General features: G+C 36.7%; 1 protein-coding gene across 4 annotated transcripts in view; it reads left to right on the top strand.

Annotated features, from left to right (window-relative positions):
* LOC134546356 (uncharacterized) overlaps positions 1-13316 on the top strand; it is a 68925-nt gene that overhangs the window by 24466 nt on the left and 31143 nt on the right. For 3 of the 4 annotated variants that reach the window (XM_063389141.1, XM_063389140.1, XM_063389144.1), the window contains exons 2-5: positions 9-136; positions 2343-2513; positions 2599-2696; positions 7900-8080. The gene's annotated coding sequence lies outside the window, so the exon portion shown is untranslated. Of the gene's footprint in view, positions 1-8; positions 137-2342; positions 2514-2598; positions 2697-7540; positions 7713-7899; positions 8081-13316 lie in introns of all 4 variants that reach the window. The other variant, XM_063389142.1, reaches the window with a different exon arrangement.

Genomic DNA, 13316 nt, shown 5'->3' with positions numbered 1-13316 from the left:
TGTTTCAGCCAATATGGATGAAGCTACGTCAAATAAAATATTTGGTCAGTTAGATACTTCACTTCAGTATCTTAATAAAAACTTCATATCTCTGAAGGATCAAGAGAGAAAAACTTGTGTTGAACACTTCAAAAAGGTAAATATATATATTTTTTATGCATTATGTTTAATTTGGTTTAAAGTTACAGAATTAGTACTGTGCAGTAACAAAGATGGGTCCCACCACAAATTTTATTTTCCTAGTGTGGCAATGCCCAGCATTTAATAAAATAAATAATGACAGTATTTTTATATAATTTTCTCAAATTAAATTATTTTTTTTTGGATTGGGGAAACAGGTTTGAAAAGGATAGCCCAATTAACAAACTAGAGTTTTATTTTTTAGCTAATATTTATGTTATTAATTAAATTACAACACTTAAAATGTCTGCTTGCAAATTAATCACTTTTTCATCAAGTCCACAATTTACTCTCCCCACTGGAGCTCGGTTCGACAGTGGCTCTCACTACTGCCCGTCTCTTACCATGCACCTCTGTCCCGAAACACTGCCTTGCACAACTCACTTGTCAGTCATGCACACACAACACAGTCCCAAATGCTTCATTTCCCAATGTATCAATCTTCACACATGAAGCCTGCCGCTCACCCTCTTCGTTTCTCTGCCTTGTAGACCGCTCCGAGGATCGGCTGGTATCTCCATCAGCCTCTGTTTCTCTCACACTACTTAGCCCTCTGAAGTATTGCGCTAACAGAATTCCCGGGTTAACTGTTGAAGCTCTGAGAACAATGGCGTCCTAGTTACTCTCCTGACACAGACAGAGCTCTGGGAACGTGGCGAACCCTCGAGAGATGAAGAAAATCTACGGGGAGGGGGGCTCAATTGCAAAGCACTGGGGAAGTGGAAGGAGAAGGGAAGTAGCGAGGCACCGCTGCTAATCGAATGAGGCGTTGATGTCACCGGGGGTTGTCGGTGCGTTAGAGAAACATTAATTATGAAGGGTGCCACTGTGGCTAAGGTGCAAGGACCCAGATGAGACTCCTCAGGGATGACGTCGCCCGTGTGGGGACATGACTTGAACCCCGTACACTACCTACAGAATAATTAACCTGGACCAGCTCTCAGCGACGGGCACGCTATGAAATAACGTTGTGGCTCTTATGGCGTCCCACACGCCTACCTGGAGTGCACACGTGGTCAAACAGAAAAAAGGAAAAGTCCGATAACGTTGTGATTTATTATAATCTACACGGTACACTTTCCGCGTGAGTGCATTACATAAAGAATTACAAAATAGATTTAAACTGTTGAAAAGCCTTGCGGCCCGACTGGTTTACGGGCTGTCCGGCCACCACGTGGTCGTATGTTATGTTCGTGTTGCTTTCTGAATTCCTTACGGATTATAACGTAATTAATTAAACAGCAGACACCCGAGGTAGACTTCGAAGATAACGAAAACGATTAAGAAAAATTATAAGAACAGAATTACTGGGCCAGTATAACGAAGTTGAATTCCTCGGAGTGCAGAGCGCATCCTACCACGGGTGGTGATGCGAACCGACTGGGGTGAGCGATGGCCACCGGGGTGGCAGGACAATGGCGTTGCCCGCCAAGACTGATAGTACCGTTATTCTGAGCCGTATCGCGCCGTGGCATATTTAATAAAACCAATTAAACTACAAAAAACCCTTTAACATTATACCCTGGCGGTTCATGAACCGCAACCACGTTATAATTGATTTACACAACACATAATTAAATAAAATTACAGTTACTGGGTGGCCTTCGGCAAATCTGAGTGTAGCGGCCCTTTGGCATTTTTGCAGAGAGGAAACAAATGAATTACAGTGTTAGGCCCTAACATTAATTAAATACAATAATAATACTTAGCTATAAATTAGAAGGGTACAAAGCACTGGCTCAACTCTGCCTCCTGCCGGGCGTTCACACATGCACATACGCACACGTCGGCCGCGGGAGATTTGAATGTACTGGACGGAAGAAAGAGGGGGAGAAGGGTGGTGGCATATCGGGCTAGAAAGGCCGCAGGCCCGAACGATGTCAGCGTGTAGCAATAGTGGAAGAATGGGTGCTACCTGCATCACACCCTACTACAGGCTGGTGCGTGAGCTGGCTGACCGGCCAACCTCGTCACTAGAGTCCTCATAACAGTATCTATGTACATACTTAGTTTGTACTCTGTATCTTTAATAGTGTTTCACATCAATCAGTGTATGTTTTAAAAAAAAATAATATATTTTGAAATCAAAACTAAAGGTAACTTTAAATACTGTTGCTAATTGATCTTGTTTGTTGCTGCTAAATTTGATTTCTTTTGTTTAGGTTTTGGATAAATTAGTTCTTGAAATGAAGAGACAAGATGTTCTTTTCTCAGCATTATTTGAAAGAGTGTGTGGCGCAGGAAGTTACTTTGATGGGCTAAGAGTTGCAACAGCTAACGAGTTTGATATGGACGTGGTTATGAGACTACCAATCAACTACAGTGAAATGATTGTGAGTATTCACTTGCTATGTTTTGTCAAAGGCTCTGTATTTTACCCTATGAAATATTCTTACTGGAATGATGATAATGTTTTAGATTGAAAATGAAGATGTACAACCTGCGTTTGTAAAAGTGAAGATCACAAAAGTGCTTGATTTATTAAGGCAACATCCACGCTGGACCTCTGATTACAGGTAGAAGTTTATCATGATTTATAGTATTGCAGGACAACCTTTGTGATTGTTGCCTGGGGAGGACTTTGTTTTGAATCCCAATCAATTCATTCTGAATTTTATTTTATTCCAGAATTGCTATTGTAGGCTTTAATCTGGGTATGATGCCTGGCAGGGCTAAACCCGGAATTTTCACAGGTGTGAAACTTGGCAGATATTGCTGTGGCCTATGGGTCCTGTCGGGGTACTGCTGTTTCCCACAACAAATTTATTTTGTTGCTGCTCCCATGCCCATCTCATCTCACTTTGTGCATTCTACAGGCTGGACGAAACAACAGGTCTGTCCCTCACGTAGGGCAGTTGGCTCCTGTGAGTGTTGCCCCATTCCATCCATGTAGACCCTGCCTCTTATGGGAAACTACATGTAGATTTTTATTATTTTCATTTTTAGGCCTTACTATCAGGCCATGGTCACCAATTTTCCTGACGTGTTGTAGGCTTTGTTACCACCCACCACCTCCGGCTAGCTCAAATTTGGTGATGAGTGGAACGTACAGGTTGCAGGTCACGAAGAAAGAACAGGGTGGCCAGCCAACTGGGAAATCGGGAAATGCGGGAAATAGCCAGGATTTCTTTAAAAAAACCAGGAATACCTGGAACCAACCAGGAATTTTTATTAGAACCGGGAATTTTTTTTATGAAGTAATGATTGCAATAACATACGGCTGTTAAAAGCCTATGATGGAGAAACTTGAACGTGAGCACGTTCACCACCCGTCGAAGCACGACAGTATGCTAGTGAGCTATATTTTGTGAAAGTTAATTTGTTCATATTGCATTTAAAAACTTTTGTAGTACGTAAGAAACCGTTAACAATTCAGACTTCCATACTTATTATGTTTCTGTATTCAAAAGCAACAGCATTTTGGCTGAAAATGTTGTTGTAGGGTGATAGTAATTTCTCGCACTGCATGTTGGTAGCACTAGTTTTGTATATATATATATATAATTTTTTTTACTTTGCGCTCATGTTGTTGCGTCACAGTATCACGGATACTTTTCTCAAGTTTTTTAAAAGTTTAGTTGTGCAGGACATTGTTTTGAATTTTTTAATCTAACATGTAATTTGCGCAGACTATCAAAATGTCAAAGAGTTCAGTCACCACATACAATGACAAATATACGGAAGAGTTTGAATGGGTGGAGAAAGATCCAAAGTGCAGGACAAACGCCATTTACAATTTGTGTAATGTTAAAATCAATATCGGTAGCATGGAAAGAACAGCATTAGCCAGCTACGCAAGAGGGGCAAAACACGTGCGTTTGGTGTCAAGTAAGAAAAATAATTTGCCACTGGATTATTTTGTTAAGAAAAGAGAAACATATGTGATTTCTACAACAGCAGGTAGTTCGTCTGTGCCATGTCCAAGTACATCAGATGGGTCACAATCAAATCCAGAAGTTTCAGGTATGACAAAATATTTGCTTAATGAAGATGCGGCAAAAGTGGAAATTGTATGGTGTATAGCAACTGTAATGAATCACTTATCATTTCGTAGTGCTGTATCTCTGGCATCATCACTGCCCCTCATTTTTCCTGACAGCAGTGTTGCCAGTAAAATGCAGATGCAAAGAACTAAATTAGCCTATACAATCGTTCATGGTATTGCACCATATTTCAGAGATAAACTTACGAACTCCCTCGAAGTGTGTGACCATATAGTTATTGGATTTGACGAGAGTTTAAATAAAGTTTCTCAAAGGCAGCAGATGGATATTCATGTGAAATTTTTGAATGAAACTAAATCTGAGGTTACTAGCAGATACTTAACTTCTGCATTCCTGAATCGTATATGTGCCAGTGATCTGTTGAATTCTCTTCAGGAATTATTGGGATCTCAGCTTCTTAAAAAAACTATACAAATTTCGATGGATGGTCCTAATGTTAACTTGAAAGTTGTTAGAGATCTTGAAGCTGCTTTGCATGATGGGAGTGCGGATGCACCACATTTACTTAATTTGGGTACATGTGGCCTGCATACATTACATAATGCATTTAGGGTTGGATTTGCTGCAACTGGCTGGAAGCTAGTACAGTTTTTGCGTGCTCTATACAATTTGTTCAAAAACTCTCCTTCCAGAAGAGGAGACTTCATTTGGTACTCAAAGTCAAATAGATTCCCCTTGAAATTTTGTGCGGTTAGGTGGGTGGAAAATGTTAAAGTCGCTTCCAGAGCTCAGGAAATACTACTAGATTTTGTTACATATGCTGATGGCTTAACCAAAGAGAAAAAAGTCCCTAATTGTGAAAGTTTCAAAACTGTGTCAGTTATTACAAGACAAATTATTAGGACCAAAGCTGGCTTTCTTCAGTGCTATGGCTACTGAAGTGGAACCCTTTTTAAAGAAATTCCAAAGTGATGTCCCATTGGTTCTGTTCCTTCACAGTGCTCTCCATTCAATGTTTAAATCAATCATGGAAAAGATTTGTAAAAGAAGATGTGCTTAAGAAGAAAGAGCTCTCAAAGATTGATTTATCAGCCAGTGAAACCCTTATCCCTGCAATGAATATTGATTTGGGTTTTGCTACAAGAGATGCTTTAAGGAAATTGAAATCTCATGTGAAAGACATAGACTTACTTCTCTTCAAACAAAATTGTGCAAAATTTTACAAATACTTTGCTATCAAGATTCTCTTAAAGTCACCTCTGGCATACAAATTAGCTAAGTCTGTAACCTGTCTGGATCCACTCGTCATTGCTAGTAGTAGCGCATTGGCACAACAGAGAATGGTCAACCTTCTTGAAATACTTGTTGAAAAAGGATGGATCAGTGGATTATTTGCAGAGAAAGTAAAAAGTGACTTCCAAAAAAATCTGTAATTTGCCAAAAATTCAAGAATGTGTTAAATCATACATAAGAAGTAATTCACGTTTGGACCATTTCTGGATGACAGCAGTTGGATTGAGTGAGCTCTTTCCAAATTTTATATCACTTGTAAAAATTGTGTTTATCTTATCTCACGGTAATGTAGAGAGGGGCTTTTCAATCAATGCTGAGTGTGTGTAGAAAATCAGCTTGAAGAAAGCTTAATAGCTTTGCAACAAGTGTATGACTATGTGTCATTTCTGGGCAGTATAAATAATCTTCTGATACATAAAAGTCTTATCCATTCTTGTAAAAATGCTCATTCAAGATACAAAGAACATTTAGAATTGAAGAAAAAAAGAATGCAAGAAGAAATTACCAATGCTTAAGTCAAGAAACAAAAGGTTTTGGAGATCAAGGAACTGGAGGCAAAAAAGGCCAAACTACTTGCTGATGCAGTAAATATGGCTGCTTAATTGAAGCTGAAATTGCAATGAAAAAACAGTAAAAGGTATGCATATTTTGTGTAAATAAGTTGAGTTCGGCAAATATTAAATTGTTTTAATGGTTGTGTTATATATAGGGCTACTTATTAACTAATTAATTGTAATACGTAGGCTATACAGTACTGTTGTTTAGTTTTGGTGAAGTGATATAAAAATTTTTGTTGGTGGTAGTTTTGTTTTAAGCAAGTTCATTGATTTAATTTTTAAGCCTATAGTTAAGTTGTCTATTGTTTAGCGCCAATAAAACATATTGTGTGTGCTTTGTGTAACAAAAATGCAAATTGTATGCAAATATTGATAAAAACAACCCTTGAAAAATCCTGAAAAAAAAACAGGAATTTTATTATCCCAAAAGAGTGGCCACCCTGAAGAAGAAATTTATAAACAATGTTCAATGTATTGCCTGTTTTATTTATTTATGTAAATTTTACACTATATTCCGGACAGAGAGCACTAAAAAAGTTAAACTATTCATCAAAAATATATAATACACGGAGCCATCAACCGGCCACGGCCTGCTCGGCCCGCCGCCCGAACAATGACCGCTCGGCACGGTGATCGGACAATGACTAACTTTACAACCTTCCTTCCCTTTGTGAGGGCAGTGTCCTGGACTTGCTGACGTAATTCTCAGCCAATCACGGCGCATGGTAACAGAGGCTTCCAAGAAATGCTACTTCTGTTCCCACGACACAGCGATTTTGTCTCTCTCTCCCACTCCCGTGACCGTGACCGTGACTCACACGCCTGGCGTGTGAAACAAGCCTCGGCCGTGGAAAAACGAAGAAGAATCACGTTAGCACGCCTTCCCACACAAAGAAGCCAGAAAAAAAAATTACTTCAAAAATAAACTGATGAATTTTGAAAATAAAAACAATAAACCCGGAGAAATATTTTCACAATAACTTCAAAAGAAAAAAAAAACAACTTTACATTTAACCTGAAATATGACCAAAATTTATAACAAATGATTATTACTGGATTGCATGAGGAAGGCTGTAATCTGGGTTGTTACAGCTTATACTTTTGTTTGTGGACCTCATCGAGAGACAGCCATTTTTTTTTTAGTTATTAACAGCTATAATACTAAACCAAGTCTTTGTTTGGTGGTTGGATTATTTTGGCAATCACTGTGGCAATGGTTTTGAAAAATAGTAGAAGTCTTAAAGTATTCAACCAAATCCCTGTGGAGAGTGATACAAACTAATTATAGAATCACCCATGCCCGAATTAAGACTCGGATCCATGATCATAACATAATTTTTTTCTATATAACATGCTATTGGTATGCTATAGGTTGAAAGCAAATCAAGAAGTGTATTTTTAATTTTGTCTTATTTTACAAAAAAATTGGATTTATTAGCATTTGCTTCAGTTGGTTTCTGATTGTTTTTTGATTGTTCAGTAGAGTAAGAATTATATAGTGTTACAAAAACATATTTATGTACCTAACTTTTTCCCACACTTTGTTAGTTTCTATATATTGTTTAGGTCACATGGCTATGCAGAGACTTAAAGTGACGAGTCTTCCAAGATTATATTTGACTCCGAACCACTTGCGTACTGACTCAGTGCTCATGCGTTAGTCATGCCAGGGTGTTGGATTGAAACTCAGCCCTCTCCACAAGGGAACCCCTTTGACCTTTAGTGAAAGGCTTCCTAGGTATGTATAGAAACAAAGAGTAAGGAGAAACTCCAAAACTGTTTTGTTTAAACTCAAATAAATCCTGATGCGGTTATCTTGATTAAATAGGTATTGATGTTTGTAAACAGTTACATGTATCTATAACAGTGACCCTGTATGTTTTTGTTATATCTTAGAATGCTAATATTGTTTTATTATTTTCAAGGGGACTTGATTACTGGCGGGACAGTGATGGTTATCTGCTTCAGACAAAATTCAGAACATGGATGGAAGGTGTTGTTCAAAAGACATTAAATACCCTTCCAAAAGTAGAGAATAATCGTTCTGAACTGACAATTGTACAGAATGATTCTAATGGTGGAGAAGATGTAGAAGTGAAATACTCTGTGAGTATGTTTATATAGTGTTTGGAAATTTCCTTGCCTCAGTGTCTTGCTGAAAGTAATGTTTAAAATATTGAATCTATTTAAACTCTTATTGTGATAAATTCACATTTTTATGAGAATGATTACGAATCAAACCTAATGCTAATGGCTATGTTAATGTTGATGAAAGGAAACAGCATTGGCCATTATTAATGTATAAGTTACGTATTTGTTTGCTTTCCTTTGATGCATTAATACAGTAGTCTACCTTATCTTTATTTATTAATAATTAGAATTGAAAATGTTATTTTTTTTTTTCACATCACACAGAGTTTTTTCGGAAATGTAACACACTCAATAGCAAGCTTTTTTGCGAGTAGCTTACTACTAGTTTCTTTATGTTACATATAGTATCTTAACTTATTTACCATGTTGCTGTTAGGGAAACTAGATGATGTAAGGTTGGTAGTGGTGAAGGTGAAAAGGACTGCATGTAATGGAATAGGAAAAAAAACCACCTGTACATGTATCATTTATTAACACTACATGGCGCAGTCAGCAAATTAAGTATGGATTTATTTGTCGAACCCCTCAAAAAGCTTCATCACGATGGTGATATTGTCAGCAATTGGCTGCAGTGGAAGAAGAAATTGGAGAACTACCATGAAGCAGTCGGTGAGGAGGGTTTTTCCGTTTGCCGACATCTCGACAAATAACATTGTTGATAAACTTAATGGGTCATGATTCAGAGGACATTTACGAAAATTTTAAGTTTGGTACTGAAGAACATCGAGACCTAAAAACTGTGCTGAGCAAATTTAATGCTTTTTTTGGCTCAATATAATCTTATGTATTAAAGGCACCTTCTTTATATGCTTACTGTGGGGAGGTCAATCATATGTGGCAGAATTGAACAAGAAGAAGTTGGAAAATTATGAGTTTGGCACATCACATTGTATGTGGTACAGCAGACAGAGCACCTACTAAAAGAGCACGACCTAACATTAGTACAGGCATTTGACTTATAGAAGAGCAGAAATCACAGATAAACACCTGGAAACATTTCAAAATGAAGCGGTGGCAGGCTTATAGATAACCTACACAAGTCATTGTCCAGTAACAACCCAGCAGAGTGTCCAGGACGACTTGGTCTGCATACATGGAAACAAGGAGCAATGGTAGTTTCAGTGTTCTCGATGCGGGAGAAAACACAAACTCGGGTGAGTCCAGCGTATGGTGCAAAGTGTAACAATTACAATGGCACTAATCACTTTGCCAAGATATGTTGCTACAAGAAGAAAATTAGAGAAGTGCGTTAAATGTCCCCAACTTTGTCTTCCCGATCTGGAGACATGATTGTTGCTGAAGTTAATTGTGTTGAATGTGTAGTTCTATTGAAACTCCTCTAGCATATAGTGAACAGGAAATGTGTGCTTATTTGGTCTCTAGTAATGGGAATGAGTCAGAATGGACAGCCAACGTTAAGGCGATTGGTGCATGGAAAATATTACGACAAAACTAATTTAACTGTACATATTTATTTTTGATGCTTCTTTTTAAGACATAATATACCTAGGATCTTTTTTAATAAACTTTTTTTACTGAGTTATGTCATTTTAAATGCATTTATTTTTATTCCTAGCCAGAATTATTTAGAAAACACATAATTATGTTAAACTTAAGTATAGTTCAAGAAGCGAGAGTACAAATAGGTTTCTGCACCTATAAAAGTAAGAAATTTTTTTTTTTCATCGTCTAAATTACAGTTTAATATTGACAATTTCCATTGATCATTGCTGGACTACTTCAGGAGCGATTTAAAGAATAAATTTAAATGAAAATGAAAACATAATTGGCAGAACACTATTGAGTTATGTATATATTTTCATATCCTTTTGTTTTTGATACAATACGACTCAAAACACGCCCTCTGGAGTGGCCGTTCTAGTGCTGCGTGTAAAACTCGCCGCCGGGAAGAATGTCCCCGCGACGTGGCGCTGAGGGCGGCGCTTGTCGGATCCAGGTGGTCCGGCGGAGCTCCGGCCGGCTGGCGCTGCCTGCGGGAGGGGAGGGGGAAGAATGGGGTGTAGAGGGAGGACGAGAGAGGAGGCCGAAGAAACGAAGGGTCTGTCAAGGTCGCGCTTCATAGTGGAGTCTTATCTTCACTCAAGCAAGGAAACTGTCTCTGTACAGAAAAATTCTTACAGCGAAATTCTTTTTAGCGGTTATGTTTCGACTTGAAGTTGAATACTGACACGGTGATTATTCTTTGTGGTGGTTGTTTACACCTATGAATAAATTTTTACCCTCCAGATTAATATGTTTTGACAGCATAGAACATCAGTTGTGTATTCCGGTTAGATAGGGTATGCTATATGCACACTAGAATGACAGATCTAAATTTAACCAAAAAAATAGATTTTATATGTATTAAAATTTATTTAGAACATCAAATCAACACTAGGCTATTCCAGTTATATGAAATAAAAAAAAATTGAAATGTTAGCTAGCGATGCCAGAATGTCAGGTACACTAATTAAAAATGTCCTTTTATAATATTACATTGCACAGAACACTGAAACCTTAATACTTCAAATGTTTGTTTACAGATTTATTATTCTGTGCTACGTTATTTAAATTTATATTTTTAATTTATTTTTGGTCTTGAACTATATTTCTGACATTGTTACAGACGTTTGGACTTTTCTCTATGTAATTATTAAGTAATTGCGGCTTTTGGAATTACGTTTTTCACGGCCAGTAATTGCCCGAGGTTTCGGCGGAACTTTCAAAAAGTGCCTCGAGCCTATTGTTGTAAAAGTTACGCTACTAAAAAGAAGCTTGGTTTTGGCCGTTTTGGTGCGTGCAGCTCCGCGTCAGGACGTTCCTAACGCGGGCCTACCATAAGTTATGTTACGTGTGCGGTAATAATAGTATGTATAAAAAGGTCATCATCAGACTGCTGATGGTATGTTAAGTTGCGAACGGGAATACGCGATTTTAAAGTTATTAACGTCAGAAGATATCATTAGTCCAGGTATGGCCATTTTGTTATTACTCTATCACTAACGCTGTACTGACGCCCTGCAACTTTTTAACATTGCCGATTGATATTATGACTTTGTTGATGTTGCTGGGATAAACTAAAACCAGCCGCTATTAAATATTATATTTACTAAATTAATTAGTCTCTCAGTATTATTAATGGCATGATCATTTGAACATACAATGCACAACTATCTTAGTGGTCTTGAGTCTATAGGTCTTATGTTTTATCGGACAATTGATTTAATTTATGAGTTAGTGAATTTTTCGAACCGTAAATCCATTTTTGAACTCTACGTGAAACATTGACATTTGCGAAGTCGTGCCCATGTACCTGGCAACGATAGATAAAAAAAATCGGAGTGATATTTGGTTCAATGGAATTACTGTATTGAGGGATACGTGGTATTTGTTTATTCGTCTGTAAGTAATAAATCAGTCTTAAAATCAGTTAATTATTTTGTCTTCCTCTTTCGTATTCTAATTGAGATAAATATCAGATAAGCATGTGTTACTTGTATCATGACATCTAGGTATTATTTATCAGTAATTAATATTTTACTTTATTTTTTGTTAACTAATGTGCATAGGGCAGTGCACTAGACATCACTACCTGTGTGTAGCGTTGCGTTACACTTTTTAACGCATTAGATTTCACAAAAAATGATAAATCCAAAATTTCGTTTAAAAGTATAAATATCAGCGATCTATTTAATTAATGTCCAGTATAACTCAGTCAGTAAAACACTCGAAAATATATATAGGACCTGTTAACCTAAATATTTGTTAACAGTTAAACTGAACCAAGATGTGTTAGAGTGGTTTTTTTTTCATATATTAGAGGTATGGGACATCAAAATACGCATCTGTCGCCCATTGACTTTAAATACAGAATTATAAACTACATATTGTGAAAACATTCTGCAACAGTTTTTGCTGAACGGAAAAACACGGATGAGAAGACAGACGAAATGTGTTTGGTAAGTGATTTTTCATCAAATGAAATGGAACAGGGCAGTGCTTATCAGAATGAAAGTACAGAACTACTTTTGTGCAAGAAAATGCATTTTACAAAGACATTTCAAGAGAAATCACCTTTAAATGAAATAGATCTTGCTGACATGGAAGAAATAGACTTAGATTTAGAGGCCAGGCCCCTTTCAAGTGACGATATTTCTCTTGAAGGGCTGAAATATGTTTCTTGCTATATAGCTCACCATTTCAGAAATAAATATCCTGACCTTGGCACTACGGATTTCAATTCGGAGGACGATAGCTGGATACATGTACAATCAAAGGGTAACTTAAAATGTCCCACTAATGAATTTTTTGAATTAATAAAGATAGCTGAAATGTGTTTTGATAATGTTAATGGCAACAATTTGTGCAAAAAAGAGTGGATTTTTGAATCACTAACTAAAATTATTTGCGGAACTACTGAAAATAAATATCCAGAAGAAGTTGTATACTGTTTTGTCAGGACAAGAACGTATATGCGTATCAAGTATTTGAACAGGAAATATTTTAACGAACAAGACCAAAAATGCAAAGAAAGAAATAAGATGAGGAAAACTACCCTCTAAGATTTTTCAGTGTGATAGTGTCCACTTTCCTTCGCCATAATATGTATGTTCATAATTTATTTACGATGTTTTTCAACTACTATATTTAAGAAAAGCATTTATTGTGAATATCGCAGCAATTATGTAGGGCTTAAGGTATTTATTGTATTCCAAATATTGAGTAAGTCATTTTTATTGCCTTTATTAAAAGTAATATATATGTTAACAATGTAACAAAATTGCGATATTTTTGTATTGCTATTGCAATTTCGTTTCTTGTAAACATTATTGTAGACTTTTTCATATTGAAATTAAATTTGCTATAGGGTTGTGTGTATTTTAATTTTAAAGTTATAAGATTTTTTATATGTTGTTTACTGTTTACAAACATTTGAAAAATATTTCCTTAACCATATTTCCATTTCCATGGCAATAGTCTTGTTAGCTTTTCGGGTAACTCTTCAACATGGATGATAAGATGGTGCGACATCTAAAACATATCACACCACCTTTACATAACTATAAAACTAAGAGGTATTTTCTTTACATAATATTAAAGCACAATGTTTCCTTGTGGCGTAGGTGATTTAGAATTTCCATTTATCTATAAAAATGCGCTTTCGAAATGTTTTTTAACACACAGTGTTTCG

The sequence above is a fragment of the Bacillus rossius genome, chromosome 1 (assembly GCF_032445375.1).
Source record: "Bacillus rossius redtenbacheri isolate Brsri chromosome 1, Brsri_v3, whole genome shotgun sequence".
Classification (NCBI taxonomy): Eukaryota; Metazoa; Arthropoda; class Insecta; order Phasmatodea; family Bacillidae; genus Bacillus; species Bacillus rossius.
This window is presented reverse-complemented; position numbering and strand designations above follow the sequence as displayed.